Here is an 18,874-nt window from a genome sequence, read left to right on the forward strand (position 1 = left end):
AATTACAAAAGGGGAAAAAGTACATAGCTTATGTTTTTATTGGCAGTTGAGTGCATCAGAAATGTATAAAACAAAATCAGCACAGTGAGTCCATTTCATGATTGTTATACCTACCACAATGTTTTGTGTCTGAAAATTGGATTAAGGATTAATTTTTACAAGGTTTCCCCCATCAAATCTCCCTGATATAACTGACTCTCTTGAAATTGCTGCACCTTTAACAGCATCACTTGAAACTGTTATGAGAGCTAGTAAGTTGGGGTGGAGCTCTCTCAGTTCAACTTCTTTACAGATTTTGTTTTAAAAATCATAGAGATTATTATGAAATTGTCCATGTTCCATTCTATTTTGATTTTTGGAGCATTCTTTGTAATGATGACCAACTTTTCATTAGGCTGCATCTGTAGCCTTTTGAACTCATTTATCAATGTCTCGAGTGCCAAAACTGCTTCATATTCTAAACAATCTAGGAAAGGATGCATTCCTGCCTTTGGAGTGATAGTTGTTTAAAATCTTTCATGAATTATATTGCTTACATTGATTTACGTGAAGAGGCTTTATTAAAATCGTTTTAATTTTGATGTTTCCCTAGTTTCCTAGAATACTACCAGACTTTGAGTCTGATATAAATATAACTACAAATGCCTTCATTGCTGTTTACTTTATTCATTTTATTGTTTCCCATATTTGCTTTTAGTTGAATTGTATCAAAGTAAGATACTCAGTTTTTCATGCAATCTGATGTGAATCTCTAGGTAATTGTGTAGACACAAATACACCCCGTTTCCTTGGAGAACAAATTTTATCCCTAAACAAGTTAATTTCTGAGTATAAATACCTGTTTCACAGCATAGTACCCAGAATTCCTGGTTTAGCATTGACTCGTAAACCTTGGTCTTATTGCTTTGCTTTCTTCTTTTATTTTCCTTTCCTTCATTGAATTTCTGAAAGTAAACACAAACACCTTTTCTCTTCCAAGAGTCAGAAATTATTCTGTGTGTTTTGAATTTGTGTTTTGAAACTAAATATGATTTGTTTTTGCCTGTTAAAAGTATATAAAATATGAGTCCTAAGTTCTGAATTATTTCATTCAATGCTTGTATAATATGAAATAATTTTCCTTGCCATTTCTGATCCCTGAACAAACATGAACTAGTTGGACCATTATAAAAACTGAATAGAATTTACTCAATATAATATATAGCAGAACTGTGTTAGAACCCGGTGAGAATCTAGGAACCTCACCTACACCACTATGCTACCTCTTTTCCTAACAGCTACTGTAGAAAAATAAAGAAATCATAGGAAATAGTGATATAGATGTTTTGCAAAAGGGAATGGGACCAGAGATAGGAGTAGGTGGGGGAGAATTAAGATGTGTTATTTAAGGGTTGGGCTCAGCAGGCATAATAAGCACCTGTCTGGCAAGCACAAGGTCATGAGTTTGATCCGTGGTTAAAAAAAAAAAAAAAAAAAAAAAAAAAAAAAAAGGTCATTTACATGTACTAACTCACCATGATAAATGTAATCGCAGTGTATTGAAAAAAATATATGAATAGAAGTAAAAGTTTTTATAGATGAACTTCCTTCCTGGTACAGTGACAAAAAGTTTCTTTTCTCCTGCACACTGCTTAATTCTCACAATTATAAAATGTTATTATTGATACTGAAAAATTGCTCATGTGCACAAACCACAGTGCTGTGGGGGCAGAGATAGTACAGGAGAGGTCACAGAGATCTGGGTTGCCCTCTTTGTACCTGACATGCTTTGGCACACCCAGAATCCTGTGTGAGTTACAGGTAGAGGGACACAGTTTCAGATTTAAGTCATAGTGTCTATCTCCACCCCACCAGAATCAAAACTAAAATTTACCATTTTCCAACTTTTCTTAGTGTTAAACTGGTAAAAATCTAGTTTTTGACTATGTTGTGATGAATTTCCACCAACATACCTGTATGTTAGCTTTTAAGGAAGCCGATATGTTGAATACAACAACACTGTAACACAGTATCTCCATTTTGGTGGTAAGGGAACAGTTTCATACATGTATATATCTTGGGAAATGTATTTAAATTACATGTATCTAGTGAATAATAATGCTCTTTTCAGAGCCTCACACTTGTTTGTTCTGCTTGAATCCAAGTAATGTGTAGTTGATGGCTTAATTGAAACTCAGTGGAGTGTTTACCACACAAAAAATTCTACTATCATTTTATTCAATGTTTGTACAAAACATACGCTGTTGCTTGCTGTGATTTTGGCCTGTTTTGGAGGTATAACATATGAGGAAATCTACAAAAACTAAACATCCTTGGAAAATATTGTCTTAGCTAAGGAAAGGCAAATTAAATAAAGATGTTGTAGCAAGGTTATATGTATGAAATAAAAATTTTATTCTTTTTTTTTCAATTTTCCAGTTGGTTGCAGTTATTTAGGTTTGACAGTTGTACCTATCCTATGAATAATATGCATTATACCAACAGAATTACTTTCAAACTACAAAAGCAAAGGAGGAAATACAAGCTTTACACACAGGGACGTTTTAGATTATGTATTTCCTGTTAAATGTGATTTATACCAGTGTTTTCCTCTGTGGAAACCATCCACATTTCATACTGCTCTGGATTAGTGACTCATTTTTCAAATGAAAATGTTCTAGAACATGCAAAATTATAAACATCAAGGTATACTGTGATCATCTAATCTATACTATTCACAAATTTGTTTCTCTGTAGGAAAACATTTTCAAAATGCTTACCGGAAAATTCCTTGACACCACATTCCAAGGTGAACACCAGCTGCACTAGACTATTGCTATGTTATTTCTACATGTCAATAAAATTGTATCAATATAAATCATAGATACAATGTCACAATCACAGTAAGTCAGTCTGATGGTACTTGTGTTCTTTCTGAGAAAAATATCGATTTCTTAGATATTAACTAACTTCTACTGAGTAAAATAAAGCATTGGGTTGGAGACAAATAAATAAATTTTGATTCTGACTCTGCTTTTTATAAACAATGTGGTTGGGAGTAACTCAAATTTACTTCATAATTCTCTTTGTTCCTTGCACTAAAGGAGAGTTAAAAATGTCTTCATGTGTACTGAATAGTAATTGTAATAGACATAAAATGTAGATATCTTTTAGATGCTGAAAAATGTGACTGTAAATGTTTCTGAATGTTTTGGATTTGTATATTTTTGCATGTGTTGCTTTGGCATACATGGTTCATCAACACAAATGCCTGTCCAGAAAGTGCAAGACTTTCCTGCACCGTCCTAAAATGTTCACCTTCTTCCACGTGAGAACGGAAATGTCAGTAATATTTCTTACTGGTGCAGCTTTACCCTTATTTCTCATGTTCCAACAAGTTACACTGTTTTAAGCAAAGCTCAGAAATGTCAGCATGGTAGTGACTCTGTTTCATAATTCCTAAATTTAAATTCTACTGCAGTTGAGATACAATATAGCTATGTATCATCTCTGTAATACAAGAATCAGGTGTTAGGTCAGGCCTGAGTACACTCTCAGACTAGAAATCCACCGTTTTTCATTTTTATCCCCATCAGAATGCAGTGTTTGAGGGGATGGAGCTTGGAGTCTAATAACCTAGGCTTGTATTATTTTGATACTCTCTGTCTGTTTAGGAATAGAGATTAAATTGATAACCTCCTTTTGAAACACAAGGTGCTAACACATACCTGCACAAGTAATTTGTGAACATGATAGAAAATGTTGAATGAATGATTAAAAAATGTGGACATTTTTGTCACTGACTGAAAAAACCAGTGCAGAGTTTCAAATAGTCAGAAGATAATTGTGTAGGTGTTTCCGTAATGTGACAGAAATTTTTATACATGAAGATGGCAGCAATGTCAGAGAAAAATATCCCTATGTTTCTAACCACTAATAAGCCATTAATAAGTATATGAGCTTTAATAAGTATATCCTTCCATTGCTTACTTTCAATATTACTTTTAATATGATAGTAGTTGCAAGTTCAATTACAAAAGTTGCTTGGTAATACAGAAAATATTTTATTTTCCCACATACTATAATATAGAGGCATAAATAATTTCAGCATTAATACAAAACATTTATTGAATCTTACTGTGGGCAATACTTATATGTGGCAGGTACTTAAGAGTGATAGATTTGATCCTACAGGAAGTTAATTAAGTTATTCAAGGCACTGGGCTTTCATTTGGAAAGTTTCCCTAAAAGCTCTCTTGTAATAGCTAATTGTGCTTGTATTTTATATTACTTGACAGCCATGGCTCATGTTTATTCTGCACCTGGTTTCCCACTGCATGTATCACAATAATAATTCTTGTGACTTATAGCAAATATATCTTTATAATTGCTGGAAGGATCAGACAGCATTCTTATGAAGAAAGAAACTCATGTTTTTCAGAGAAATATATTCCAGCTATTTCTACCTTAATAGCTAGACAAGAAAGATAAGAAGACATACATTTACCTAAAAATTTGGGATTACAAAGATAAATTGTAATACAAAAACAAAACAAAACAACAAACAAAAAATGTCTTTTCTGGAGTATGAATAAAGATAATAAGATAATGAGACTAGTATGTTTAAGACTTTAATTTCTTTTTAAATTTTGATCTTTAATTATGATATTGTCTGTTTTATAATGATAGAATTTTCTTTGATATTATACAAATAGTTTGTATCACACTGAGATGAATTTCTAGGAAATTGATTCTTCAGAAATTAAGTAGAGTTCTTCAGTCAGTATCAATGCTACCTGTAGTACTACATATTTACTTAATCCAGGATCTTAACCACTTAATCAAGTTAGCATGCTAAGCTCTGAACAAGTGTTTACCTAACCGCTCTAGCCATGAGAGAACTATTTAATGTTTATTTTAAATATTTTTTGTTTAAATTAAAACTCTTTGTGACAGAGCATAAATATTTATTTCAAATGGATTCATCTGATATCCATACGTAATTTCATTAGTAAACATTCTACAGCATTTGTGTTACTTTTTATAATTTGAGTGTGAAAATTGGTAATTCTGCATGGTAATAAATTTAAGGGTTTACTATTATTTCAACTACTATTTTACAGAAAAAATATTTCTTCTATGTAACAATAAAGCTTAGCACTTATTCTTATTACAGCTATTATTTTATCAATAAATGTCATTTTTGATGGCTTTGGGCACAATTCTTGATCAATTTTCATTGTTTTCAATATCTAATTTAGACTATGTTCACGTTTTATTTCAAAATACCCATTCTGTATGAAACTCCTAAAATTATCTTCCCTCCTTCTTTATGTATTTCCAGTTACCCTCAATCACTGATATACTAGATTTCTTGAATCTAATGAATGAGGAAGTGAAAGCAAAATTAATTAAGATGTGATATGTATATTTACAAATTCCTAAAGATGAATGTAATTATTATGCATCCCACACAGAAAAAGTTTAAAATATGATATAAAATGTTTTCCACATGGGATGGTGACATTGCTGTTTTAATATAGTTTTCTAGTATTATAAAAGGATTTCTTAACAATATCTGACAAGAAATACATGAAGTGGCAATTTTGACCTGCATATCATTTCAGTGGAATATTATTTTGTTTTGTGTTCTTGTCGATATTTGAAATTCTCCATCTTGATTATTTCTGCTCCTGGACTTATATGCAACCAATGTGCTATAACATTCACATTCACGTCATAAGTGCCTCTTGTGCTCACCAAATTCAGGGTTGCTATGACCTTCTCATCTCACTGTTCTCCACTCATCTGCTTACTGGGTCTCTTAAATTCTGTAGTCTATTAATATGAACTGCTTTTCTATGGCAGTGCTCATCCAATTATAGTTCTAGCACTCTTAAGCAATTGCAATACTTTCAGTTGTTTAGTCTGGAACTGGGATTGTTTTCACCTTGTCACTTGCACTGTAAATCCAGCCTCAATAAAATCTGTTCTTTATAATTTCAAAATCCTCTAAATCTCAAAACTATTTTTAGCACTTTGTATGCTACAAAGAAACTTTAAAAATAGTCACAATAATTTGTAGCTATTTCTGTTTGCTATGAATTTGGATTAATGTTCTCAAAGACACAGGTTTGAAATTCTTTGTTTCTAGTTAGTGGCTCTGTTGGGAGGCTGTGATACCTTTTGGGGAGTCCCCAAAGGAAGTTAGTTCATGGAGGCTATAAGCTCAGGGGGCTGTTGCTGACCTTCCCTGTCTCCTCTGATTCCTGACTATCATCAAGTGAGCAGTTTCCTCTGCCACATGCTTCTACATGGTGCACTGCTTTGCCATGTGCCCAAACAATCCAGGACTGAAACTTCCAAACCGATGAAACAGAACCAAAATAAACACTTCCTCCTTGTATATTGACTGTTCTATGTATTTTTCACCAGTAATAGAAATAGATCTAACACAACATGCTTCTGTCACTGCATCTCTATTTAATTTTATCAAATATCATCAATTCACGTTTATAAATGTATGCCATTACATGCCACTGGTTGTCTCAAAATCCTAACTGGCTCATCTAGGATTGGAGCAATGTCCTATTTAATAAAATGTATATTACCTTATCTCTTACTACCTAGGCCATCTTTAATCCTGTGTTTGAGTTATGTAACTCTAGCTTTCTTCTCTATTGTTATAGTCAATTTCTTGCCACAGAGACACATTACTGGAAACCCACAACTTAAAGGAGGAAAAGCTTAATTCAATTCTGGTTTCAGAGATTCAGCACATGATCAGTAATTCTAAGACAGAAACATCATGTAAGAAAGGATTCCTTAGTTCATGGTATCTGGGAAGCAGAGCAGGACAAGACAGCCAGAATGAGTGAGGCCCTATATGTATGATTTACATGTTTTAGAAGTCAAGACCTCCTTACTGTGTATATCACTATTTCTTTGAAATTTAACTCCAAAAATTAATTCACTATGAAAGTAAATACCCAGTTAATTCATTCATTTATTTATTTTCAAGCTTAACTTAATGGATACAAAGAGCTTTTAAAAAGACACTCTTTCTCATCTTCAATTTCAGTGACACATCATGTCATATGCTACTTCCCTGACTACTTCGGATAATTGCATTGCTCTCCACTGTGGTAATATTGTTCATTTTTCACTCTGTTTTAAAATCTCTTTGAGGGAAGAATTACATATTCTGAAGTTTACCTATCTAATACAGATGTTTCAATTTATGATTCAATAGAAATAATGAGTTCGTCAATGTGAGTAGCTTCTTCCCATGAATTATTTTAAATTATGATAAGGAGACATCTGGATAGAACTCAATGGAACCAATTTTCAGCATCACATTTGGTAAGTTATGAGTGTGCTTTTCTGATTAATTCTGTGATAAAAAAAATATACCCCTGAGTGCTGTTATGGAAGACAAAGCTCTGTTGTCACTGGTACCCTTGCAGATTGTCATCAGAAACAGTATCTATGACACAATGAAAGTATAGCTGGCCGTAAAGCATGACCCTTATCAATTACATTTGAAAGTAAACTATTTATGGTAGTGATACATTAATTGGCAAAAGAAACTACTGGTACTTTTGCATGAGATAATTCCATTTCCCAGAATTTTTCAGAAATTGTTGCACTCCTGATAACACATTTTCTTCATGTCTTCAGTATTTTGTTCTCTAAGGATGATGGCAGTGCTGACAATTTTCTATGCTCTCTTTGCCTTCAGAAAATCTCATATAATGGATATGAGGGTCCTAACTAACATTTTACAATAACATTTCAATTGTGGTCAGGGAGCTGTCAGATATGAATCTAATAAGGTGTTCAAATAGAGATGTATCCCACGCAATAACCAATACCTTCAGGTGGCAGAGCTTCCATAGAAGCGATTTCCACCTTAATTATCAGAAGATAAGTTTAACATCTTCATAAAATTGAGATTTCTTTATTATGTAGCAAAAGAATATCTTACATCTCTATAGAGTTCTATGATAGGAATCCAATATGATAGCATGTTACAGACTTAGTGCTTTTTACTCAGGATGGTCTCAAGCCAGCTTCTTACTGACAGTAATTTTACTTTCTCAAAATTGTCTTTTAGGGAGTTTTTTTTTTTTCAAATATTTTGTCTGAATTTTTAAATGAGAATATTTTATTAACTAAATAATTATTAAATATAGTTGCTACTTTTAAATGAATTAATGTAGTAGAAATTTGATCTTCAATATTATGGCTAACTTTAGGCAAGAATATGGATTGCTGTGTGTACTTCTGTCAGTGCGGTTCTCTTTGTTGTAGCTTAATTATTTTCTCCCACTGTGTCTAGACCTCCGACTCCCACTTTCAGCTCAGGTATTTTTTACTTGTTTTAATTAGAGTTTGGTTAAAACTATAAGGAGTTCCAATCTTTTTAGTATCTACAAGCAAACTGTTTTTTACTCATAACTTTTCCTCCCTGTCTTCTTCATCAATTAAATAATACCTGGTTCCCATGGCACAAAATCGTAGTACCAGGAAGCTGAGGCAAGTGGACTGTGTGTTTGGAGTCATATTTGGCACTTTAGTGGCACTATCTCTGAATAAATGATTAAATAAGAAGGAAGTGTAAAGACCTTAGATTTAATCCCCATTTCTATATAAATACATATAAGAATTAGTATTTTACAGGAGATGACCTGGTAAAAGTCACTATTTTTTTGTACCAGGAATCAAATTCACTGTCTCATGTTTGCCAGGTAGGTGTTTATGCTGCTGAGCTACACCCTGGCCCAGTATCTGTATAGCTGTACTGAGTATACACGAATAGTGACATAAAATGTGGTGAAATTAACATCCAATGAAGTATTTATGAACTTTCTTCCTTGGTAAAGAGGGTGATACAAAAGGTGGCAGTATTGCAATTTCATTTGGTCAGGATACACTTTCAAAACGTGCTCTCCACATAAGCCCTGTGGATGGACAGTGAGGCAACAAGGAAACACAAGAGTGTGACAGACCCTTGCTACAGAGGTGCCCAGGTGAAACTTCTGGAAAACAAAGTGCCATCAAGTAGGGTCTTTTGTTGCCCATGCAGGAAGTCTAAAATGTGAATTAAAGCAGGCCTTGGGTGCAAAGAAAAAAAAAAAATTACGATTGGGACTTAAACTATAAACCAGTGGGTGAGAGCACTGGGTGCAATTCCCAGCATTGCAAAACTGGGAGTTGGGAGGAGTAAGCTACATCTGTGAAAAACAGAATCCTAAGTTTGGTCATGAGTGTGTGTGTCTGTGGTTTAACAGAATTCAAATATAGTGACAAAATGCTGGGTGTGCTGGGTGCAGAGCGAAAGCGTTGCAGAGAATCAGAAAAAGCACGTGTCTGTCCTGGTCAGTTTAGGAGTGGCAACTGCTTTCCTGTTCCTCCAGACTGGAAGACATCGCCAATATTCGAAAGATAGGAGAAGCATTCCTTGAAGACTGTAGTGTACCCACTCCAGAGTCTGCATGATATGAATGGATATTTCATCATAAAAACAATCCTATCGGGCTTTTATTCATCTTTGCTATTTTTAACCTGTACTTTTAAAAAATTTCAATTGAAGAACAAAAATTGTATACTAAACAGTATAAGTAGACCTCACGTTCTTCACAACACTGATATCAGAATATATTAAGCCACTGATGTACTATTAGATTTACTGCTTTTGTCTAAGGAAAAGTATTTATTCTTCTTATAGAAAATTTTGTTACATATAATTGAACCATGATGTAAATAAGAATATTTTAAAATTTTAAAATTAATAGTTTTGATGTTTTGTAGTCTTTCATGTACTATAAATGTTTTTACATAATTGATGTCTATGTATAGTTATATCTATATATAATTATTTATGCAGGAAGAACTGATTTAACTCTTAGAGTCTGCCCAGCACTTTCATCGATGAAACAAATATAACACTAAAGAAATCCATTCACCGTTCCTGTGGAAATCACATTTCAGTATTCATGGAACCGAAAGAGTAAATAAGAAACAAGTGAGTACCTAAATAGAATTACCTAAACAGAAAATAAAGCCATTTAAAAACAAAAGTGAATGGTAGGCATGGAGAGGAGGGGTTTTTTTGTTAGAGATGCTAAAGAACACCTCTTGATAGTGTACTACAAGTGCAAGAAGATAAAAATTTGGAAAAGTTTTCAGGTTACTAAAAATTTAACACTCTCTTAATGGGTGCAGAGTATTCCTCACTGCATGCAATCATATATTTAACTAAATTATTACTGTTTGAAATTCAGGTTAACTTTTCTATGGTGAAATTTGTAGGACGCATATACAGCATAAGATTTTGTAATATTTTGAAATATTTCCTAAGAATATACCTTTAAATGTGAAAATAGGGCTGAGGGTTTAGCTCAGCGGCCTTAGCGCTGGCCTTGCAAGTGTGTAGTCATGAGTTCGATCCCTGGTACCGATAAAAAAAGAAAAAGAAAAAGACAAAAAAATAAAATAAAATAAATGTGAAATTAGCATATTAATGTGTTTAGATGACTGTACTTCTTAACTAATATTACACTGATACTGTACTACTATTGTACTGCTTTTCTTATTGCTTTCAGAATTTTCCAGAATTATCACTTCCTAGTATCAAAGACATAAGTGTTTATTTCTTTTTAAGCTTGGACTAAGTTTTAGAAAATTATTCTTAAAATATTCAATTGCTCTTTGCACAAACAATTTCCTGCAAATTTTCTGGTTTTTGTTAGATGTTTTCCTTCCAATGCATCTTTCCATTACTTATTCTCATACCGACAGCTATTACTTGTATGCTTTCACTGTGGTACCATACTTTGAAGACAATTTTCCATAAAGTAAAACAAGATCTTCAAGCAAAATTCTGTCACTCCAATGTAAATTCAGAAATGAAATATGTCTGCAAGGGCTCAGAAAAGAGGGATCCTAATTTTTGCCTGATGCTTGCTCCTAAGTAGGCTTTAATGGAATTCCCATGGCATTTTTAGAAAGCTATTCCACATGGTGAAGTCTATGTCCCCTTACATGGTAAGCTTCTCCCTGACATTACTATGTTTAAAAGCATTGCATTTCTTGTCTCTTATATTCTATCCAAACATGCCAAATTGAAATTTCCCTTTACATTATATAATTTCTTTTCCCCAGCCTGCTTCTTCTAGGCAAACATATTCTTCTTATATATTCCTGTCAACTCCTACATAATAAGAAATTCTTCAGACTTGAGAGCTACCTACCTACCTCTCACCCAACTTTTATTCTTCTGGGCATTTGCCAGCTCTATGCTTTTACAGCAGAGTGCAGAATTTTCAGCATTCATATATCAGTGTGCTCATCAGCATTTTTGTCTTGCACTAAATTCTTTTAAAATGCTGATAAAATCTTAGCTACTACTTTAGCTTTTAAACATTAAGTTCATGATCAAGATATGACTTTATAGAAAAAACACCTTACTTTCACGTACTCTGACATTTTCTTGGAATCTTCAGCAACAAAGAGACAATTCATATCTCCTATCAGTGCCTCGCAAACTTTGAAACAAACTTAATCATACTGGTAAGTGCTGAGAAACATTCCAAACTTTCCTGATGTCTAACAAGCTAAACCAAAATGTCGCACCTTGGTTTTAACTACCATCTATGTTACAGAGTCAGTCTGATGTTGCAACTTGGTGTGGAGATGACTTGTCTACAAAATCTGTAAATTTCTGAGCGTTGCCAGCTACTATTTCTCCATTAACTTTCAGTACTCATTGATTGCACGGTGAAGGGCCTGTACTGTTCTGTGCAATGGTGCTCAGCCGGAAATGGCTTCCTGGACTCCTCCATCAGAGGGGAGCTCTATTTTGCTTAAATATAGTATGATTTTGTAGTTCGCTTTTATCGCCATGTACAGGCAGTTTCTTAAAAAAAAATAATTATTTCTTTTTTAGTGATGTTTACCTGAAAATTCTGTTTGGTGTTTAGTTTTTGTCACAATTAAATCATATTCTTTACAATAATACATTTGTACAATTTTTGTACAATCTTTGAGGGCTCAACAATTTACATGACACCTGATATAATAGATGTTGTATTGAATATCTAAACACTCTTATTATCTTGAAAATGATAATAAGCTCTTTGCTGAAAAAGATGATCATTTTACATAGTACAATGTTGTAAGTAAAACATGTGATTCATGTGTGTTTGTGGATATGAAGTAAAAAGATATGACCTTAGAATGAGAATGTACCACTAGTACTTACTGCATTAACTTAAAGTCTATCCCTTGTTTTCATCTTTTTCAGTATTCTCCTACCACTTAACTCAGACTTCATTCTTTGTTACTTCATGAATGTCAAAAGTTTCTGCTTAAAATTATATATCAGGGTAAAAATGTCTCATTTATCATAATTATTTTTGTAGTGAACAGAGATAATATTGAATGGTTTGTATATTTCCATTATTTTTATATAAGTACGAGTACTAACATAAACCTGAAACCTGTAAAACTTAAGCAAAAATTTAATATATATATATAAACATCTATATACATTGTAGTACTAATTCTATCACATATAACAAAATAAACATTTATGAGTATGTGCACATAGGAACTAATTATTCAGTCAATTATTACAAGGGGTTACTTGTATAATGTTATAATTTAGAACTTTCCCAGCATGCACAGAGATCTAGACTTGGTCTCCAACACTGTCAAAAATTATATATGTATTCATGGGAAGGAAAAGTGATAGCTCTGCCAGGTATATTTATGCAGGTGATCGGGGCTTTAGGCAAAATTTGAAGAGGGAGAGGATATTATTATAATTGTGATTTTTTTCTAAAAAATATTATTTTAAAATATAAATACAAATATATAATGAGTTACAGCAGGAAATTGTCAGAAATCATCTTAACTAAGTTATTAAGGAATATAAACAGTAATGAGAATTATTATGTATAGCTTGAATATCCAATATGATGTTAAAAATGAGAATAACAGTTTTATGATATTCTTGAATATGCCAACAATACAAAAGATATTTTTATTAAGTGAAATCATCAGGCAAATCCATATTGAGAGACATGAATTCTCAATAAAAGTAGCAAAGAGAGTCATAAATGATAAATAAAGAATAAAAAATTGTTCATAGATTACAAGAGACTAACTGATAATGACAAATACAACATGGAATTCTACAGGAAACATCATTAGGGAAAAAATCTAGCAAAATTTGAATAAACTCATGGATTTAGTTAATATTATTGTTAAAATATTAGTAAACAACTCTTAAAAGTTGCACCATAATTATGTGCTGTTAATATTATGGGTAGGAAGATGAAGAACATATTTAAACTCCATATTATCTTTTTGGAAGTATTTTGAATCATTAAAATTTTCCCTAAAATAAAATATTAAAATATTCAACACAGTTACACTTTAACTTGGTCAGATTCCTTTGGGTTTTATGAACAAAGGTGTTATAAAATCAAATGCATACCCTTTTACCTGCAAAATAATACTGTGAATGCATGGCCTCTGCTTTTAATCTCGTGGAACAAAGATATTGAGACAGAAAACCTAATGGTCTCCAAATTTAAGAGATAGTTATCATATATTTGATTGCATTTTATCTAATATTTAAAATAGATTTAAAATAGATTCATATTACATTGCTTAATACAATTCAGGAAATAAAATTATTCCTTTTTTGTATTTTGTTCTCAATAAGCAAATATTTCCCATTTTGCACACTTTTAGGTTACTTTTCTTTTGCGTGGCATTAGGTGAGTTTAACAAATCTTTCCTTGCATGCATTTTATTGCATTTTTGTGAAATGAATTAATATATCATCTGATGTACACTAACCTTTCACCCGTATTTCTTTATGAATAAGTATATTTCCAACAAGAAAAATGACCAAAACTTTCTTTATAATAAAATAATTCAAAGACATTGCATGAACTCAAATCAGAATCTTAAAAGAACAGCAATGTAGGAACCTTAATTATTATACCTATGAGGAGAAATTACCAAACTTATGGGATACTTACTAAATGCAACATTACAGACTGAACTTGAAGTCCCTCACAGATGGTGCATGCTTATCTACATTTGTGCAGTTTATTACCCCAGGATAGATGTCCTGTAAAAAGCCCATTATCTTGTGATTTTTGCTTTATGAGTGAATTCTTATCAAAGACATATAAGACAAAATGCTGTAATCTTCTAATCTACACTTAGAGACCTTGACTAGTATGACTGCCATAATTATAGAATCTCCTAAATTTAATGAATAGATCAGAATAGATAAGTATATAAGAAAACCAATATTATAACAGGTATTTTGCATCTCCAAATTTAAAATGATTTTTCTAAAACTTTAAAATACTGACGAATGAAAATATAAATTCACCATAATTTTTCAGGAGTCAGTTATCCTTATCACTAACTATAAAAATTAGTCACCTACATTTTCTTAGTCTCCCCGTCTTTTAGCTTTATGACAAATATAGTGGTCTACTTTACTTCAGAATTGATTTAGGCTGTTTAAAATATTAACAATGTTGCAAATTTTATTTTACCCCACCAATTGAAACTATCGAAACATTTTAGCAATGAAATTGTCAGTACAACAGTATCATTTGAATTTACATGTCCGTATAGAAACAGTAATAGTCTAGCTGGGTGAATTTCATTAAAACTGGTAATTAATTGAATTGTACCGTCCTCTCACTTTTCTCTATGCTCATCTCTCTTGGCAGTGGAAGGGGAGAACCATGCTGATATTGCCTTTGCATTCATCTCTACTGTCAAAATTAAATAAAATAAATTCATTTTGCAACTTACAATGATGGTTACCCAAAGCCTCCTCCCAATTACGAAAAAAGAAAAAAAAAATATTTGACCAAGTAAAAACCACATTTAGTAAGGAAAATTCTAGTCTGAAATTTTATTCTAAACAGAAGAATTTGATCTTACCAACTTTATGAAAAATTTAGACAAATTATTTTTAGGAAAGAAAGAATAATCAATAAGAGCGTTTTTACATTTGTGTCTCACTCTTTCTATGAGATAAGCTCATGGCTGTATTATTTATAAAAATGGTGTCTTAGCTTAATTGCAATAACCTGACTGTTTAAGAAGACTAATAATTAGTAGCACACTGATGGGTGTGTATGGGTGGATCATAGAGGTTTGGCTTTGAGTTATACACTTGGCAATACCCCACCACACGTGCACTGTTCTCCTGATAAGCTTTTCATCTCATTGCGAACTAAGCATCTTTGATTAGGTGTACTTTCACAGTGTTTTCAGTAGTGACTGTAGAAAATTACATTACGCCAACACTGTGCAGCATTTCCTTTTCTCTACAACCTGGAAGATACTTACTATCTCTGTCTATTTGATAATAGCCATATTAATATATATAAGATAATGCCATTCAGGTTTTGATTTGCATTTCATTGTTATTCATGTCGAAGACCTTTTCGTGCACTTAAAATTTATTTCTCATCTTCGGAGAAATGCCTGTTCAGACCTTTTGTTCTTTTTAAAATTGGGTTATTGGGGAGATTTGTTTGTTTTTTGCTTTGGATACACTTATTAAACTGTATGAATTCCTTGTATGTTATATTTGTATGTTAATAACATGTCACATGTGTTTTGCAAATATTTTGGTCAATGAGTTCACAGGTTTACTTATTCAAAATAGTAAGTTCTTTAGATCCAGTGTATATCATGGTGACTACAGTTATTAACATTCAATTGCATATTTGTAATTTTCCAAGACTGTGCATCTTCAGTGTGCTTAGTATACAGAGAGTGAGGGAAGGAGGGAAGAACAGAGAGAGAGAGAGAGAGAGAGAGAGAGAGAGACTCTATGAAATATTGGATTTACTTTAGCAATCATTTCACTAGTACAAAGTAGGAAAGTATCACATTTCCCATGTAAAACTTTATTATTTTTTGATAAATATATATATATATATATATCAATAAACTTGTAAAATGATATATATATATCAATAAACTTGGGTAAAAAAGAAGTCATTTTTAAGGAGCTCATAGAAGAGCTGGGGATATAGGTCAGCTACACAAATGCCTTTCTAGCAAGCATGAGGTCATGAATTAAAAAAAGAAAAAGAGAGAGAGAGAGAGAGAAAGAAAAAGAAGTACAAAAAAAGAGAAAGAAATAAATAAAAGGAGCTCATAAAGCAGGTTTCTTGAAGTGATACTTACTTTACAGAATAGTCTGTAAAGGGAAATGGAAATCTAATCAGAATCAAGACTAAAAAAACTTGCTCTAGAAATTATTAGAAAAGCATTTTGCAACACTGACTCAATATAACTACTAAGAATTTCTTGTATTACTTTATTTCTTTTCATAAAAATCAATTGTAAAAATGATTCTATTGGTAGTTCTTATATTTTTAATTGTAAAAGAAGGTCAAGGGAGGAAAATTGAAAAAATATATACTTGGGAATAGAGAAGACAGAATCAGGATGATATGAAGACTTGAAATTTAGATAATCAGGGACCTGTTACTTAATGTTTTTCAGGTCTAGTTTCATTTTACAAACTGTATTCATTTTATATTAGCACTTATAAACTCTTCAAAATGCATTAGCACGAGGCCTCTGTGATCAGTACCCAGTTTGTAACTCTACTTTGAGAAGTTAGATATGGGGATCTCTAGCAAATGTCTTGTTTAAGGGTAACAGACAGTGCTAGAGAGCAAAAGGTACACAACCAAAATAATGAAGATTAAGAAATGAGGCACAAATTGAAAATATTGCTATCATTTGTTAAGCCTTTTACTGCTATGCCTGTTTCTCAGTTTTAGATTTGTGTTCCTTATGCATACACAAAAACATAAATTAAGATAGCATAGTTATTAACTTTTAGGGAGAATCTAAGACTTGTTAGGGTTAAGCAATAGTTTCTGGATAAAAATTTGAAAGCTCAGACCAGTAGACAGACAGAAGAAGTCTGTTCAGAGATCCATTCCCTCAACTACAAATTCATAAATCACAGAACATTAAAAAGTGAAAAGCACCAACTGTCTGGCAATTATAGATTTAATTTCAAAATTATTTCTCATTATTTAGTGATTAAAAGACGAATGCACATTTTAAGTTACAGAAACACAAAATTATCTTCAAAACTTGAGACACTTTGTGTATATTTACATAATTGATTCTTAGGTCCCCTTTCAAATGCAGTTAATAAATCATGCTGTTTCTGTACTATATTTTTAATTCTCAGCCTCAAAACTATAACTAATTACTATTACACATGTTTAGAAAAGTATATGAGAAATTAATTTTTCATAATAAAGTAAAAATTTTTCCTTTATGTATACTTTCTGCAATAGAGAATTTAACATTATATTTTTAGACTTAATTTCACTTTATATCTGTCATTTCTCCCAAAGACACCTCATGTTCAGCTGGAATTCCAGGATCTTTGTATGGTACAAATATCATCCATGTTCTGAAGTAGGAGAGTCATAAGAATTTGCATATATATGTAGGAGTTTTATGGCTATATATACATCAGAATGTTTTTCTTTCAGAGAAAATGAAGACCATCAAACTTCCACAGAGCAATTATAATAGATAGTACTAGTTTTCAATGTTTTTACTTTTTCTTTTTTTTGGGAGGACTGCATTTCCTCATTTTAAGAGGAATGTCCAAATTATTTCCAATTAAACTGGAAAAAATAAGTATTTTTGCCTCTGGTTGAATATTATGAATGGGTATAACAGCCATTTAATCAATCTTAAATTATCTTTTATATATTAGAGATTAGTCATTATAAAAGTTATTGCATTAATTTTGAAACAACTGAAAACCTAAACTGTGAAATTCGGATATGTTCAATAATCAAATCTTTATTTTATTTCACTAAATAGATCACTATGAATATACAATCAGCAAATCTATGAATAAAATTATAAATAAAAATTAAATGACAGTTTAAACAATTTTCCTAACAGCACTATCATAAAAGTATGTCCTTGGCTTTTTACATAAAAATTTGGAAGTCTTTAGAATTTGAAATCTAATCCATGTTATGTTTTCAAGCTCTACCACTATTAAGACGTCCTAGAAATCCCTAGAGGAAAACTCTGCATTTTACTGGGGACACCAAACAAGACTCCATGTTTTACACCTAGATATGACATAAATGAAGCAAAAGAGAAAATGTAAAATTTTAATAACCGTCATACTCTGCTTTTGCTCCTAATTCTTGCAATATATATGGCAAAAAACACATTACCCATGCCACAGGCTCAGGATTGCCAATTATTCCATCTCTCTTAATCTCATTATCTTGAAATATTTCAAGGTATGGTCAAAGTTTAGACAAATGTTTGGGTTTTTTTTCGAGAAGGTGCCACAGATGGCCTCTAGTCCAGTGAAGTTCTTGTGCCCAGCTGAAACTCTTGAACCTGATCTTTCCTGTGCACCGTCCTCTAATTCTTCAATTATTCTGAGCTATGACCAGAACCAACCATCAGGTTTTGCATTTAGCCTCTGAGAGCTCTTCTATCCTACATTAACAAACCTTTCAGATCTCCTTCTGCAGACCAGTTCCAGTGGCTTCTGAATCATATGACACATGTCACAACAATGACCCATTTTCAATAATAATGTTATTAGTCAAATTTCCCTTCACTCAGATGAAATGCTTGAAACCCATGATTTAATGGAGAGGTGTAACTTGGTTCACAGTTCCAGAGGAGGTAGTTCATGGTCAGCTGGTTCCGCAGCAGAACCATCATGGCAGGAAGCATGATAAATCAAAGATGCTTAGTTCAAAGTAGCCAAGAAGCTGAGCAGGAGAATACTGCAAGGTGTGGTGTGGCATGGCCATGTATGTTA

Source organism: Cavia porcellus, unplaced genomic scaffold, assembly GCF_034190915.1.
Source record: "Cavia porcellus strain 051 isolate PalLab524CR breed Dunkin Hartley unplaced genomic scaffold, mCavPor4.1 scaffold_4, whole genome shotgun sequence".
Taxonomy (NCBI): Eukaryota; Metazoa; Chordata; class Mammalia; order Rodentia; family Caviidae; genus Cavia; species Cavia porcellus.